Source organism: Marmota marmota, unplaced genomic scaffold, assembly GCF_001458135.2.
Source record: "Marmota marmota marmota unplaced genomic scaffold, marMar, whole genome shotgun sequence".
Classification (NCBI taxonomy): Eukaryota; Metazoa; Chordata; class Mammalia; order Rodentia; family Sciuridae; genus Marmota; species Marmota marmota.
In genome coordinates, this window is record NW_026000108.1 from 43,250,895 (window position 1) to 43,268,054 (window position 17,160).

Here is a 17,160-nt window from a genome sequence, read left to right on the forward strand (position 1 = left end):
GTTTTGACCAGTGAGGATCCCTGTAATCTTCATGAATGCTGCCCTCAGCTGATGAACCAAAATGGAGACTTCACCACTGCACCTCACCCAGCCAGTGCCCTTATATATATCTAAAAGTGAAGGTCTTTCATTATTGACATCAATCAAGAAAGCCTGGGAAAAGTGACTGCCTCCATCAAATGCTCAGACATCAAATAAGGCAATAATAAAAATGAAAATTCAAGTAAACATGACCCCACCAAAGGAAACCAGTAACTTTACAACAAGTGACCACAAGGAAATGGAAAGGTAGGCATTTCTTAACATAAAATTCAAAATAATTTTAAGGACTCTCAGAAAGCTACAAGGATACAGAAAAAAACAACTGGATGAAATAAAAAAAAGAAAATGAACACAATGAGAGGCTCGATAAAAAGATAGTAATCATAAAAGCAACCAAATAACAAACAAACAAAAGAACCAGAAATTCTGGAACTGAATAATACAGTGAATGAAATGAAAAACGTAACAGAGTATCTACTGAAAGTTTGATTGAAAGAAGGAATGAATTCATGGATGAAAATATGGGCCATTTGAAAATATCTAGTCAGAGGAGAAAAAAAAGAATGGAAAGAAATAAAAAGTCTATAAGATTTATGGGACACCAAAATTCACATTGTGGAAGTATCAGAAAGAGGTGAGAAATAGGGAGAGAAAGCTTATTCAAAGAAATAATGGTTAAAAAAATCCATAAATCTGGGCAGAAATATGGACAGCCAGGTACAGAATGTTCTATCATCAATTGTTTTCAACCCAAAGAAGACTTCACTAAGATATTAAAATAGAAGTATTAAAAAGAGAAGATTTTGAAAGCGACAAGAAGAAAGATGTTTCTCCACTTGTAAGTGGGACCCTCATAAAAATATCAGTGGATTCTTAAACAGAAGTTAAGAGAGAGGGTGAAAAGATTTATTTATTATGCTAAAAGACAAATATTGCTGATCAAGAATACTGTACCCAGAAAAGTTGTCTTTCAGAAATGAAGAAGTGATAAAGACTTTCCCAAACAAAAATTGAAGGAGTTGATCATCAGCAGACTTGCTTTCTAAGAAATGCCAATGGGAGTTTTTCAAGCAGAAATAAAATGATGCTATTTAATAACACGAAGGCATGAAATTTACCAGTAAAAGTAAGCACACAAATTCAGAATACTCTAATACTGTAATGGTGTTATGTGGACAATTTATAACTCTAATATAAAGGTTAAAAGACAAAATATATCAAAATAACTAGCTAGAATTTTGTTAATAATTATAGTGTATAAAATATTTATATGGTGATATTAAAACAGAGAATATGAGGATAGGAGGAATAAAAATGTAGTTTTGCATATGAATGAATTTAAGTTATTATCAGCTGAAAATTCACTTTTATTACATCATATGATTTATGCAAGCCTCATGGTAACCACAAAGCAAAAACCTATAGTAGGTACATGAAAGATAAAGAGAAAGGAGTTAAAGTGTACCACTAAAGAAAATCACCAAATCACAAAGGAAGCCAGCAGGAGAGGAAGAAAGAAACAAAAGATCTGTAAATAACAAAATTGCAATAGCAATTCTTTACTTACCAATAATTACCTTGAATGTAAAGGTGTTAAATTATTCAACCAAAAGACAGAAAGTGCCTGAATAGATAGACAAAAAAGACCCAATATGCTATAAATGCGTTCTGCAAGGGATTGATTTTTCATCTGTAAGGACACATATAGCCTGAAGTGAATGTATGGAAGAAATATTCCATGAAAATGGCAACAAAGCCAAGCAGAGATAACTATGCTTATGTCAGACAAAATGGACTTTAAGTCAAAAGTTGTAAAAGGAGACAAAGAAGATCATCATATAAAGGAGTTAATTCATCAAGTGGGTATAACAATTGTAAATACACACACATACTCCATACATACTGCAATACTGGACTACCTTAATATAAAAAGCAACTGTTAATATATCTGAATGGAGAGACACAACAATACTCTAATAGTAGGGGACTTCAATACCCTGCTTTCACAAATGGATAGATTTTTCAGATGATCAAATCAATAAGGAAACATTGGACTTAAATTATTTTTAGAAAAAATGAATTTAACAGACATCCACAGAACACTCCATTCAACAGTAGCAGGATATACACTTATAAAACACAGAGAAATTTCCAAGTCATGTGTTAAATCACAAAACAAATCTTAACAAATTTAAGAACACTGAAATCATATCAGATATCTTTTCTGTTCACAATGGCAGAAAACTATAAATCAGTAACAGGACTAAAACTGAAAAATTAATGTATTTGTATATTAAACTATATGATCTTGAGCAACCAATGGGTTAAACAATGATAAAGATATTTAAAAATGTATGGAGACACTGTAAATGGAAATACAGCATACTAAAACTTATGCATCAAAAGCAGTCTAAAAGGGAAATTTATAGCAATAAATGTTTGCTTGCAGAACAAAAAAAGGAAGATCTTAAGTAAACCTAGCTTTTAATATGTCTAGGAACTAGAAAAAGAAGGCAAAGCTGAGCTCAAAATTAGTAAAAAGAAGGAAATAATAAAAATAAATACAGGAATAAAAGAAAGATTTGAAAAATAATAGAAAAGATTGACAAAGCTAAGTGTTTTAATATATATATAGTTGTAGGTGGACACAATATTTTTATTTTATTTTCATGTGATGCTGAGGATCGAATCCAGTGCCTCACATGGGCCAGGTGAGCACTCTACCACTGAGTCTCATCCCCAGCCCAAGAGTTATTTTTTTGAAAAGATAAAATTGACAAACCTTTAGTTATATTGAGAAAATGAAGCAAAGATTCATGAAAGTTAAGTCAGAAATGAAAGAGGAAACATTACAACTGATACTGTGGAAAAATAAAGGATCATGAGTGACTAGTATGAACAATTAAATCTCAAAAATTGAATACCCAAGAATAGGTAATCTGAATAGAGAAATATCAAGTAAGAAGATTTAATTAGAGATTAAATATCTCACTCAAGGGAAAAATCTAGGACCTAATGACTTCACTAATGAATTCTATTAATGTTACATTTTGGATATGAGATGTCCTCTGAAAATCTCATGTTAGGCAATGCAAGAATGTTCAGAGGAGAAAGATTAGATTGTGAGAGCTATAACCTAATTAGTCAATTAATCCATTTGATGGATCCATAATCTGAATGGTTTATTGTGTGGTAACTGTATGTGCATGACTAGAAGAAATAGGTCATTGGGGCAATGATATCCTTTGCGAATTACATTTTGTCCCTCCCTTCTCTCTCACCCCGCTCTGCTTCCTTGATGCCTTTCTGCCCTGATGTCCTGTCTCATTGTGGTCCTAGAGCAATGGAATTGGTCATATGTGATCTGAGACCCTCCCCATACCATGAGCCCAAAATAAACTTTTCCTTTTCAAAGTTGAGACTGTTATCCATTTAGGGAAGCATGAAAACCAGTCTTTCTCACACTCTTCAAACAATTCAAATTGGAAAGAGCACTTCCAAATTCATTTTATGAGGCCAGCATTTCCCTTATATCAAAGTGGGACAAGGACACTACAAGAAAAGAACATCACAGGTCAAAATTCCTTATTAAAATAGATGTAAAATCCTCTGAATAGTAGGAAATAAACTTCAAGAGTACCTTCAAATAATTGTATACCATGATTAAGAAGGGTTTTTCCTTGGATTCAGATTGATTCATTGTATTCAAATTGATAAACATAATACATCACATTGACAGAATGAAGGAGAGAAATCATAGGATTATCTTAATAGATGCAGCAAAGGTATGGACAAACTTCAATGTCATTTCATAGTTCAAATTTTTAATAAATTAGGTATATATACAATAAAAGCCACATGTATCAAGCTCACAGTTAACATCATATTCAATAATGATATAAATTTGGAACTTTTTCTTCTATGACCAGAAACAAGACAAAGATGTCCAAAGTTGCCAGTTTTATGTAATTCTGATAATCCTAGCCAAAACAATTAGGCAAAATAAACAGATAAATAAAAAAAATTGAAAATGAAAAAAAGACATAATCTTATATGTAGAAAATTCTAAGAATTCCATTTAAAATGTTAGAACTATTAAGTGAATTCATTAAAGTTACAGTATAGAACATTAACATGAAAAACCTATTGCATTTTTCTACAAAACAACACTTATCTGATTAACTAAGAAAATAATCTTTCTATGACAGCATAAAAATATAATATTTAGGAATAATTTTAACCAACGTGGCAAAAGATCTGAACACTGGAAACTATGGATACTGATGAAAGAAATTGAAGACCCAAATGGAAAGGCACTCTGAGTTAATGGATTGGAAGAATTAATATCATCAAAATATCCATAAATCCTGAAGCCATATGCCATTCAAGGCACTCCCTGTCAAATTTTCAATGAACTTTTTCACAGAATAGAAAAAATCCTAAAATTTTTATGTACCATTAAGTCTCCGAAGAACTAAAACAATCCTGATTAATAAGAACAAATTTGAAGGCATTTCATTTCCTGGATTTGAATTGTATCACAAAGATGTTGTGTTCAAAAAGTATGGTATTGGCACAAAGTCAGACACACACATCAATGGGACAGAACAGAAAACCCAGAAGTAAAATTGTAGTTATATGTTCAAGTAATTTTTGACAAAAACTTCAAGAATAAGCAATTGAGAAAGCACAGTCTTTTCAAAAAATGGTGTTAATTAAGTCAAACAGCCACATGTAAAACATGTACAAAAATCAACTCAAAATGGGTTAAAGGCCTAAACATAGGCCCCAAACCATAACGCTCCTTGACTAAAACAACAGAAAAGTATCACGACTTTGGTTTTGGTAATAATTATTTGAAGGTAACGCCAAAAGCATAGCAATGAAAGGAAAAATAAACCATGGGACTATTTCAAAATAAAAAGTGTCTGAACAGCAGAGGAAACAATCAACAAAAGAGTAACCCACAGAATGGAGAAAATATTTACAAACCATGTATCTGATAAGGGGTTAATATCCAAGCTATATAAAGGGCTCACAAAACTCAGTAGCACAAAACTAAATAACTCAACTTGAAAATGGGTAAAGTATCTCATTAGAAACTCTTACAAAGAAGATGAACAATTGGCCAATAGGGATATGAAAAGGTGCTCAGAATCACTTATCATCAGTAAAATGAAAATTAAAACCATCATGAGACATTGCTTCACATTTGTTAGAATGGCTATTTTAAAAAAAAAGTTAGAAAAATAACAAATGCTTGTGAGGTTATCAAGAAAAGGGAGCCTTTATATATAGTTTGTTAGAATGTAATTTGGTGCAGCAATTATGGCAAACAACAGATATGTTCCTAAAAAAATTAAAAATAGAACTACTGTGTGATCCAGTGATTTCACTTCTGGGTACATAGCCAAAGGAAAGAAAATGAATGCCTTGAAATATTATTAGATTTCCTGTGTTCATTGCAGCATTATTAACAACTCCAATATATGGAAACCTCCTTAGCTTCCATTGATGGAAGAATGAATTAAGTATGTTATATCTATAACTATATATTTAGCCTTAAAAAAGAAAAGGAAATCCTGCTATTTGTAATAACATGGATGAATCAGGAGGGCATTGTATTATATGAAAGAAATTAGTTACAGCAAGACAGATCCTGCATGATTTCACTTATATGTAGACTCCCAAAACGTCAAAAGTAGAGAAACAGAAGCGCAGGAGGGTTTCTAGTTGTAAGGGCTGGAGGAAGTTCAGCAAGTAATATAGTTTCAAGTTAGAAGATGAAAAAAAATTCTGTAGACATAACATATAGTATGATGAGTAGTTAATAATAATGTATCTGTGACATTTTTCAAAAGTGCAGACATTAAGTATTCTCATTAAACAAAATGATAACTGATCAATATGTTAATTTTATTGATTGTGATAATCATTTTATAATGTATACATATATCAGAATATATCCTTGTTACTCTTGAATGTACATACAATTTTTGTTTGTTAATTTATCTCAATAAAATAAAAAAAGCTTTATGGTTAAACTTCAGTTAAATATTTATGAAGCTGAATCTAAGTCCGTGCATGTCTGTGTGTGTGTGTGTGTGTGCACATGTACATGCTTGTGTGCACAACTTAGACAACCATTTACTAATATAGTCTTGTGATAGATATTTCCTCAAGATCATGAAGAACATATAAATTAAGTACATCCATCATGGCCTTATTCTCTTTGAAAATGCTCCTTGAGACACTTAAAAGAATGTTGTGAAGAGTTTGAAAATTACTGCTTTAGGAAATGCACTCATTTAAGAGTCTTCTAGAATTATTTCCTTCCCTGTTCCAAAGAGATCATTGACTTTGATGGTGTTTTTCATTAGAATTGAGACAATTACTGTTAGCTTGCTCAGTGTTTTTGTGAAGACATGGCCAAATTCATTGATAAAATAAAAACATTAACTTGCAAAATTGACATTGGAGGAAAAATATCACTTTATTGGAAGAGCAATTGGATACTAATAGCATTGTCATCTTATTCAGGAATCTTTGATTAAAAGTGACAAATGCAATGGAAATAAGTTAATCAAAAATATGATTTATTAAAGAGAATTTTATATAATTTTCAGAATCAATGGAATTGAAGAATGACCAAGGAAGGGAGGAACATGGGAAACTCCCTTGGAGATTTTATTAAACTATCACTTCACCTGTTTCAATAGCATAGCTTAAACAAGACAGTCTATTTATCTCATGTATAAAAGCATGAGTTAGTAGGCAGTCTAGGGAAAGGAGGTCACCTGTTCTGTCATCCAAAGTTCAAGGTTCCATCTATCTGGTTGTTTAACCTCCTGTGTGTTTTCTTCTGGGTCACTTCCTGTTAGGTCTAAGTGTACATCCCTGGGAATAGGAAAAAAGAAAGTGGGTGAGGACAGGAGGACAAGCTATTCCTTTATAAAAACATGACATGGAAGTTTATCACTTCACTTTTGCTCACTTGTCATTGTTTTAAACTAATTAGTTGTATTGCAAGAGAATATGGGAAGTATAATGTCTAGCTGGTACTCTCTGAATCCAACTAAAACCTGGGGGCTCTATTTTTTTTTTTAATATTTATTTTTCAGTTTTTGGTGGACACAACATCTTTGTTTGTATGTGGTGCTAAGGATCGAACCCGGGCCGCATGCATGCCAGGCGAGCGTGCTACCGCTTGAGCCAAATCCCCAGCCCCCTGGGGGCTCTATTAACAAAAAGAATAGGAGGATGGATACTATTTTAGTCTTTTTTTTTTTTCCGGGGATTCAACTCAGGGGTGCTTAACCACTGAGCAACATCCCCAATCTTTTTTATATTTTTATTTAGAGACAAGATTTTGCCAAGTTGCTGAGGGCATTACTAAGTTGCTGAGGTTTTCTTTGAACTTGTGATCCTCCTGCCCCAGCCTCCCAGGCTACTGGGATTATAGGCTTGAGCTATCAGCTTTGCCAGAGCTCTTACCCAAAGACCTGAGAAGAACAATTAGAGGAGAAAAAATTCATATTGGTGGTTCAAGGTTTCAGAAGTCTAAGTTCATAGAAGGCTGGCTCCATTCTTCAGGGCTTGAGGTGAGGCAGAACATCCTGGTGGAAGGTATGTGTCAGAGGAGAGCAGATGGAAATAGGGCACCAGGAAGGAGGGGAAAAGTCAGGAGGGGTGAGGAGAGGAGGGAGGGGAAATGGAGAGGAGAAGAGGGGAAGGGAGGGGGGAAGAGGGGAGGAGAGGGAGACTAAGCACTCAGCTCACCAAATATATATCCAAAAGGCAGTCTGAAGTGACCCACCTCCTCCAGCCACACCCTACCTGCCTACAGCCACCACCCAGTTAATCCTTATCAGGGGATTAACACTGATTAGGTTAAGCTTCTCATAACCCGATTGTTTCACCTCTAAGATTTCTCTCATTGTATCTCACATTCATTGAATCTCACATGAGCTGTTGTGGAACACCTCACATCTAAACCATAATAGATATTGAGAACAAATATTTACCCACTGGTAAAGAGAAAAAAAGACCAGTAGCAAAAGTAGACTCTTTACCATGTTCAAGGAATAACAGTCCTTGAACATGGTAAAGAGTCTACTTTTGCTACTAGTCTTTTTTTCCTTCTACCAGTGGGTTTCATTCTTTCCTCCTATAGAGCACAGAGCAAGAGACAGCGTTATCATAGCTCTGTGTTTACATTTCTGCAGCATCAAATCTACTTTCCCCATCAAGTAGGCACACTTTTTTTTAACCTTGTATATTACCCCAGCAAGGTCATGACTGGAGAGGGAGGCGGAATCTAGGTAACGGTAATATTAACTTAATGCATATTTATTAGGCATGGATATGTCAGGCATTTATTCTAGATCAGGGCCAAATCTTGTCTGCAAATAAAGTTCATTGGAACACAGTGACACCTATTTGTTGATGTATGATCTGTGACTTCTTTTGTGATATAGTAGCAAGGTTGAGTAGTTGTGATAGAAACAGCATATTCACTGAGCCTGGTGGTACACACCTGTAATCCTAGTGAGGCTCAGGCAGGAGCATTACATGTTCAAGTCCAGCCTGGACAAAGGAGCAAGACCCTGTTTCAAAATAAAAACTGAAAAAATATTGGCTGACTGTATAGCTAGGTGGTAGAGCATCCCTCGGTTAAATTTCCAGTAAAAAAAACACACACACACACACACAACACACACACCACACACAGGATACACCATGTTCTTGAAGCTTAACATATTTATTTCTTGCTTTTTACTGAAACAGCTTGAAAACTTTTGTTTTAGATGTTAGGTATGCACATGAGCCAGATGACAAGGTCTCCATCCTTATGAAGCAAGTATACATGGGCCTTGCCTTCTGAGATCCAGTTTTCTTGATGATTTCTATCTCTTATTAGGGTGTGGAGCAGAGCAAATAACCTGCCTAGTCATTTTTCTAATATGCTTAAGATTCTTTTCGAATAGCCCCGCAAAATGTGGTGGGTGAGTCCATCCATACAAGGAGGATCACACCATTTTAACTTCAGTTCAATGTTTTTATGAATTTCAGAAGATATTTTACAAACAACAAAATGACCTTCATATCTTTGTATGTGTCTTATACCTGGCTCGTGGTCCTTTTTGGGCCATGGATAACTCAAGCTATCATTTTGTTATGCTGTCTGTTAATATTGCTGTTTTTTTGATCCTGATCATTTTCTATATGACTTGTTCCATTTTTCCTTGATTTATATTCTAATGTATTTACATTATTTAGAAAATGAGTGTTACCTCTAGCTGAAACAATAATATCCTTTTTTTTTCTTTCAATAAAGTATCTCCATCTACTCTATTTTGTCCTTTATTTTTTTTTCTTAAAATTTTATGGATATGAATTCAGAATGCTGAAATTCTTTCAGTTAGATTGAGGTTACTCATAACAGGTCCCACTCAATCATCAAAGTAATACAGTGCATTAGTTTAACACTCATGTATCCTCTGCTACACAATGACACTCTGCCAATGTCTGATTATAAGCATCAAGATTAGAGCCTTCCTGTAACACAGCCATTGGGAGTTCAGAACTTGTCTTCCTAGAAATATGCTGCCATCAATAGGTGCATAATTAATATAATGGGAAGTAATGAAGTAGGGGGTAAAGGTATGAGAGCCCGATAGCAGGAGAAATTTATGATGGGGAGAACTTAATAATGAGAACACAGCATTCAATAGTAAATTTATCAAAAGGTCAGAATTGGAAATCTATCAAGTATGGCGCATGTTCATTGACTCCATCTTCAGCTCAATCAGGTCTGAGAGGCTTTCTGTGGCCTCATTTAGTTTATTAACTGTGGGCTTCTTATTCTTGACTTTGAACTTGTCTGGGGTGTGTACTTGTGTCTTTTCCTTTATTTCCTCACTTCTTCCCTCCATCCTTCCTTTCCTTCTTTGCTTTCTTCCTTCTGTAATAATAATGGAACATTTACTATGTGATAGATTCTGAGTAAGACACTGGGAGTATAAATGGACGACAGTCACATGGTCCTTATCCTCATAGAGTTTATGATCTCACAAGAAAAACAGATAAGGAAAAAGACGATTATTGGAGGATACTGTTGAAGCATGTGGGGAGGGAGCCTCAGCCAGGAATGAATAGATTTTTTTCCTCCCAAGTTAAAATACATTGGTGATGATATAATCTCTCTTTTTTATATGTAAATTTTGTTACTTCATTTTTTTTTTCTATAAATGCCAATGAGCTTCCTAAAAGACTAGGTAAATAATTAGTGGCATTGCTGGGTGGTGGGGCACACCTGTGATCCCAGCAACTTGGAAGGCTGAGGCAGGAGGATTTCAAGTTCAAAGCCATCCTCAGCAACTTAGTGAGGACCTAAGCAACTCAGCAAGACCCTGTCTCTAAATAAAATATATTTGTATATGGGCTCAGGATGTGGTTCAGTGGTTAAATGGCCCTTGGTTTCAATCCCTGGTAACAACAAACAAACAAAATAAAATAAAACAAAACAAAATAATTAGTAGCATCAAAGAACTGTAATGTGTTAGTGAGATTGTATGATCATAGTCTAAAATCATTAATCATATGGGTGATTTGACACTGCTAACTACAGATCTTTTATTAAGGCAATACTGGTTAACTTTATGTTGTTGTATATAGTAAATTTGTATTTCTTTAAAAATTTTGCAGCTCAATATTTTTATTAGTCTTTCTGAAGATTCTTTTGAGCTTTGGCAGTTACAACAGAAATACATTGCTTTTACTATCCTGTGTGATCACTAGAGATGAGGGAGACTAGTAAGTATGCCACACAGTGTGAACAGGTTCCTGGAAATTGTCTCACCCTGATTAATTACACCTAAGCAGAGGCAACAGCAGTTCATAGCAATAATAATGTAACAGTGATGGTAATAGCTAACATTCATAGTGCTAAATTGTAAAAGCTTTGCACAGACTAACTCTTCCACTGTTACAGCAGCTCTACCCTTGTATAGATGGACTTACTGAGACCCACCATAGTAAGTGCCTGAACTGCGGGATTCCAATGTAGACTCTGGGGTACACACTTGTACACACTATGCTCTGTTGTCTTTCATTGCCATATATCACAGAGCAGTTTTATAGTGTTGAGAAAAGAGGGAAGTCCTAAAATTAGATTACTTGAGTTCTAATACCAGTTCTCCATTAACAAGCCTTCTCCTTAGTTTGAATAAGACAATTGGGGGAATGGGTTATATTGCTATTTCACAAAAGATGTCCCTCGACATGTTCTTCAGAAAAGGGTTTATGGTTGAATAAACCTAAGAAATTTTGCAAAATGTATTCCTCTCTTAGAAAATGTTCAAAGATAGTCCTGAAGTAAAGACACCTGTCTAATCTTAATCAACCCTGCTATTTCTAAAAGTTTGACCAACACCTGCCCTATGGAGAAAAATGAAAGACATAACACATTTTAACACTCTATATAAGTCATTCTTTATGAAGCTAGTTTCTGGAACTCTGAACTATATAATCTTTACTGTCTTTCAATCTCAAAATTTCTATGATAATAAATGTTGATCACACACACACACACACACACACATGCATTTGCCAATCTATTTGTATTGACTTCCAACATTGACACCAAATTGAGAATTTGATGAACCTACAGCATGTGTAATGCTATGAGTAGAAAGTATTCTTTATATCCTTTGTAAACACATCCCAATAGTACCAAATTTACATTTTGAGGCCCTTCCAGCTGGTTTTCTGGAATGTATTACTTACATTCCCCATCAAGCTAAAGTAAAACCTGCCTGAGCCAGAGCGTATTAGAACGTTTAATGACAATAATTTTCTCTTGAAGTTAACTGAATTACAGTTTTACTTGCAAATGGGTGTATATTGTAACATCACTGAAGTCTTGGTGTTAATAATAGAAAGTGTTGTTCACAATGTTTGTTTCACCATTCATGGAATTTTCTGCAAAGATCTGCCCCTCCAACAACATTCTTTTCTTTTGTTTTTAGTTGTTTTAAGAGTTAAAATTAAAGCTAACATGTGAACTTAATGTTCCTGGGTATTTGTGAAAACACATACAGAGAGGGCTTTCCTGGTTTCATTACACAGTCATAATTGAATGCTTTAAGTGCATCAAGAATTGTTTTTAGAGCAAGAACACTGAAGCCCCTTTATAATACGGGAATCAGGGGTCTTTAGAACCTGTGCCAACTTTCCCCACAGTCAAGAAGTAAGAAATTAAAGTTGGCAAAGTACTTCTTTATGAGCATTTAAGGTGGTGAAATTGAACTTGTGCAACTTATTATCCTTGAGTTTTACCCACAATCAAGAAGTAAGAAATTAGACTTGCGAAGTAACAAGATGTCTTCCTGCAAAATTGAACAAATGACCAATTTGACAAAGTGTCACTGTGATATAATAGATTAGCTAAGACCCTCAGAAATGAGATACACTGTAGGATGAATGGACTTAATGAATGTAGGATGAATGAACTGGTAAGAAAAGGGAAGAAATATCTTGTGCAGAAACACTAAAATGGTTTCTTCTCTCCTAAAATAATTTTTAATGGTTCAAGCCAGCATCAAAAAAGAGACTTAGTGGGATAAGTTGGTCTCTTTTTTGGAATTGTTTGGCTGACATATTCTTCCAGTCTTCCCTCAAAATTGCACATGCTAATGGTTTAAATTCTTTTTTTTTTCTTTTTTGGTACCAGAGATTGAACCCAGGAGTGCTTAGCACTGAGACACATCCCCAGCCTTTTTTATTTTTTTATTTTGAGACGGTCCCCACCTAAATTGCTAAGGCTGGCTTTGAACCTTGCAATCCTACAGCCTCAGCCTCTTGAGCTGCTGGGATTACAGGTGTGCACCCCCACATCTGACTTAAATTGAAATTCTTGACAGACATTTAGCCAAGTGCATTCTCTCTCTTTGTTAAAGACAAAATGCAGACCTTTAGCATACCCACAGGCCTGTCCTTTCCAGAAAATCCCTTTCACTCACTGCAGGGTCTGCCCCAGTGGTGATATTTGGTCTTGTGGAGGTTGATATATTAAACCGATCTGAGAAAAGTGAGTCACTTTTAATATAATCTGAAGGTGACATAGACATGGGATCATGCAAAGCCACTATTAAGGGCATTCTTTGCCATGCTGGTACATATAATTAGGGCTTCATCTTCTAGTTCCATCATTGTATAGTTGCAATTATGTTGGTGTATATGTATAGACCAATTATGTTGTTTCCCTTAGCTTCTGTGTTCTCATCAATAAAATAGGGATTATGAAAGTGTCCCCCTGGCAGGGATGTTGTCAGAATCAAAAGAGGCAGCATACATGAGGCACTGGGCATACTGCTATCACTTGGAAATATTAGGTGTGATTGTCATCAGATGCAGACTCAAATGGTTTTCATCGAATTTGTTAATTCAGGGAAGAATATCCAGCTGGCTCATCAGCAGAGCCTTTGTAGGCACTTGGAAAGAAATTGTTTCCTCAAAGCTAAAGCCAATACAATTGTTGAAATTATGGCAGCAGCAATTCTCTTTATGGTTACAATGCTACATTGCACCTAGATTCTTAAATATATCTTTTAGTTCTGGCTTATTATGGTTTAAGAACATCAGGAAGAGGAAGAAGAATCAGCATGAGGTTGATGGTCGAATGACAACTGTAATTTTACATATAACAGAATCTCTGCTAATATAAAAGCTACCTTCTAGTTATGCAAAAGTTTAATGAAATATAGGCACAAAGTGGTGTTTTCTAACAAAGAACCAGTGTAGTTGCAGAGTTTAGCATGTTGAGTTATTCTTTCTAAAATCAACCACCTAAGGACCAAGGAATAAGATTTAAAACAGAATTTCTGTGCATTCTTTTTTGAGTGAACAAAACAGTTTGTATAGCTAAACTGGGGAGCTACAGTGTAATTTGGTAATGTTTCTATTTGTTGAAGAAATGCCAAGTATTTGCAGGAATGGCGAGAAGAAAAACATCGTCCTCATCTGTATGCAACATAGTCATAACATAAAATTATGAGCTTAGAGATATGATTTCTGAAAAGATTGAATTAACATTGTGAAAATTAGAGCCCCCTCATTTGCATAAACCTGGGGAATGCCGTTGCATGACAAAGCTAGTAATTTATTTGGTAGTACAGGAGAGGAAGTTGCCCAGCTCCCCAGTGGAAGTCAGCTGTGGGAGACTGCTCTAGAGAGAAGGGCCTGGGAATCAGTGTGGTTCAGACATTGCTCCCAGCTCAAGCTCACCAGAAATAAAAAGAGGCGCCATGGAAACGCTAATTGAAAGATGACTAGAATTCTAACATGTACCCATTTGTGGTGAAAATCCCTGTTGGGGAGAAGAATATAATTATCTGATCAACACAAACTCTGATAGCCTTTCTGGAGTATTGTAGTTTCCCCTGAATTAGGTGACCCTGATTCCTTGAGTTTTCTAGGAGGAGATTCCAAACTGGAAGAAATCAAAGCTTTACCTAGAAACTAAGTGTTACTGGGATCATGTGATCATTTCATATCCAGAAAGTCTTGGCTGGAAAAAAAAGAAATCACTGACATTCACAGAGCCACCAAGCTGGTCTCCCTTCTGAGATGGCTGATATGTTGCACTCATGAGTCAGATCTCTCCTGTGCAATCACTCTTTGTTGTTGAGCTGATTCGTGTTAACTGCGAAGGGCACGGGAATAGGGGAGCTGTCACCGATATGGGTGGAGAATATAAAATGGCAGTCTCAATGCTACATTCAGAGGATGGGGGTAAAATGAAGTGAGCACATCACAAAGGAACATATAAATGTCCTGCTATATGTTTAAGAGAGAAGCTCTGCAGGGCTGAGATGTATTATATATAAGTGACCATGTATCAACACATGGCAAAGGGAGTGTCTTTAGATATATTAATTGGAATTCTCCAGAGAAATAGGCCAATAGGAAATATGGATAGATAAGGAGAAATTTATTCTGAGAATTTCTCATGTGATTATGGAAGCTAAGAAGTTCCATATTAGACCATCTTCATGCTGGAAAAGCAGGAAAACTGGAGGCTTACCTCAGTCTAAGACTGGAGGCCTGAGAACCAGAAACTCCAATGTCTGAGGGTAGAAAAAGATGCATATTTCGGTTCAAGAAGAGAAAGCAAATTATCCCCTTTTCTTCCTTTTGGTTCCATGTAGGAGGGCTTTCAATAGATTGGCTGATGCCCACCCACAATGGGAGGGAGATCTTTACTTGCTCTACTGATTCAAATCAAATGCTAATCTCCTCTGGAGATGCCATCATGGGCAGATAAACAATGACTTGGTAGCTCTCCGGACATCCCATAGTTCAATCAAGTTGACACCTAAAACTAAGCATCACAGATGATGATATCTGAAAAACCAGAAAAGAGGAAAGGGTTTGGAAGTGGAAAACACTGAGGTTGAAAGGGAGTCTATTTCCAACTGGCTAAGATGATGGTTTCTGCTTCACCTTGGGTGACTGATACTGTCACTGACGGAGTCTACACTGAACCTTCTCACATCTGGTGAATTGTGTTTTCCCCATGGATTCCTCCTTTCGGTACCCGGAAACCTGGACCAATCTGTGCAACATTCCTTAAAACAAAATTTAAAAATTAAATTTGATAATAAAAGTAGATAAAAATTTCTCTTTCTTTCACCTAAACAATTGTTCCTTATTAATCTAACAAATAAACACTGAGACAGAATGGCATTCTGAAAATCATAGAATGGAAGTGGAAATGGCGGATTTGTTCACCACTTACCAGGTATAATGATTATTGGGTTCTAAAGCCCTGAAAAGTTCATAGTCTCACATTTTTATGGAACACACAATTCATACCAAGACAATATGTGCTGAAAATAGGTGGAGTGCTTCAGGGGCAAGGAGGATGGGGAAGTGATTTTTTTCTGGAAGAAGGGGCAACAGGGCAAGCTCTACAGGGAAGGGGACATTAAAACTGACAATTGATAATGATTCTGTTCATGAGAGAGAAAAGAGATGAAAGAAGATCCAGGTGAAGGTCTAGAAGGTCCAAGGAGAGACGGAAGATTGCGAATAAATAGGGACAATGTCTTGTGAACATTCATGTTGCATGCAGAAATTGGAATGACAAGAACAGAGACTGTCAGAATGAAAAGGGGCTAAGGATGTAGTTGGAATTATAATTATAAGGTTAGTTGGAATTATACTGTGAAAGGTACTGCAATTAAGCCATGGTATTGATTTTGAATTTCACTGGAACATAGGGTTTTAGTCAGGCAGGAGTATGATCAATCTCTACAGAGAAAAGAGATATCTGAGATGGCTCAATCTGGAGAGAGGGTGATGGGTTAAGAGACCTTAGTTACAGTTCTAGATAAGAGAATAGGAAGTCCAGGTACAGTGGGAGGAGGGGAAGGATCTGAGCAATACTTCAGCAGGATTTGGCAGCTGACTAGATGTGGAGAGTCAGTTAAAAGCAGTGAATCTAAAAATACTAAAGTTGTCTATGTTGGAGGTTTCAGAGGGTGGGCAGGCTATTAATGGGTGGGAACATAAGTGGAGGGAAACAAACGATTTGGGGAAATATTAAATACATGTTTGGATATGGTGGATTTTTATGTTTGTGGGATAGTTAGATGCAAGTGCTCAGTAGGCAACTGGAAGGTGGATTTTGAACCTAGGAGATCAGAGGTGGTAGAATAGATTTTGGAGTCATGTTCACATTGGACATTTGACATGAAAGCTAATGAAACCATGGAGAGAGAGGATTTGGGGAGGAATAGAGAAGTGCATTAGGGAGGCACACTGAGGAAAACCCAGTATTTTCAGGGAGAGCTAAGGAAGAGGAGCCAGGGAAGGAGATTTTAAAAGAGGTCAGAAAGGCAATTGAAGATTCAATGTTTTGGAGTAAAGCATTTCAAGAAGAGGGAGTGCTATGTATGTCATAAATTGCAAATAAATAAATAAATAAATAAATAAAAATAAATAAATAAAATCATCTTTTTATTGTTTTTTTTCCCCCCAACTGTACTTAGCTACCCTGGGCCATGGGATAGCTCATATCGTTCCTGCTGTGAAACAGAAAAAGCAGCTTGGGAA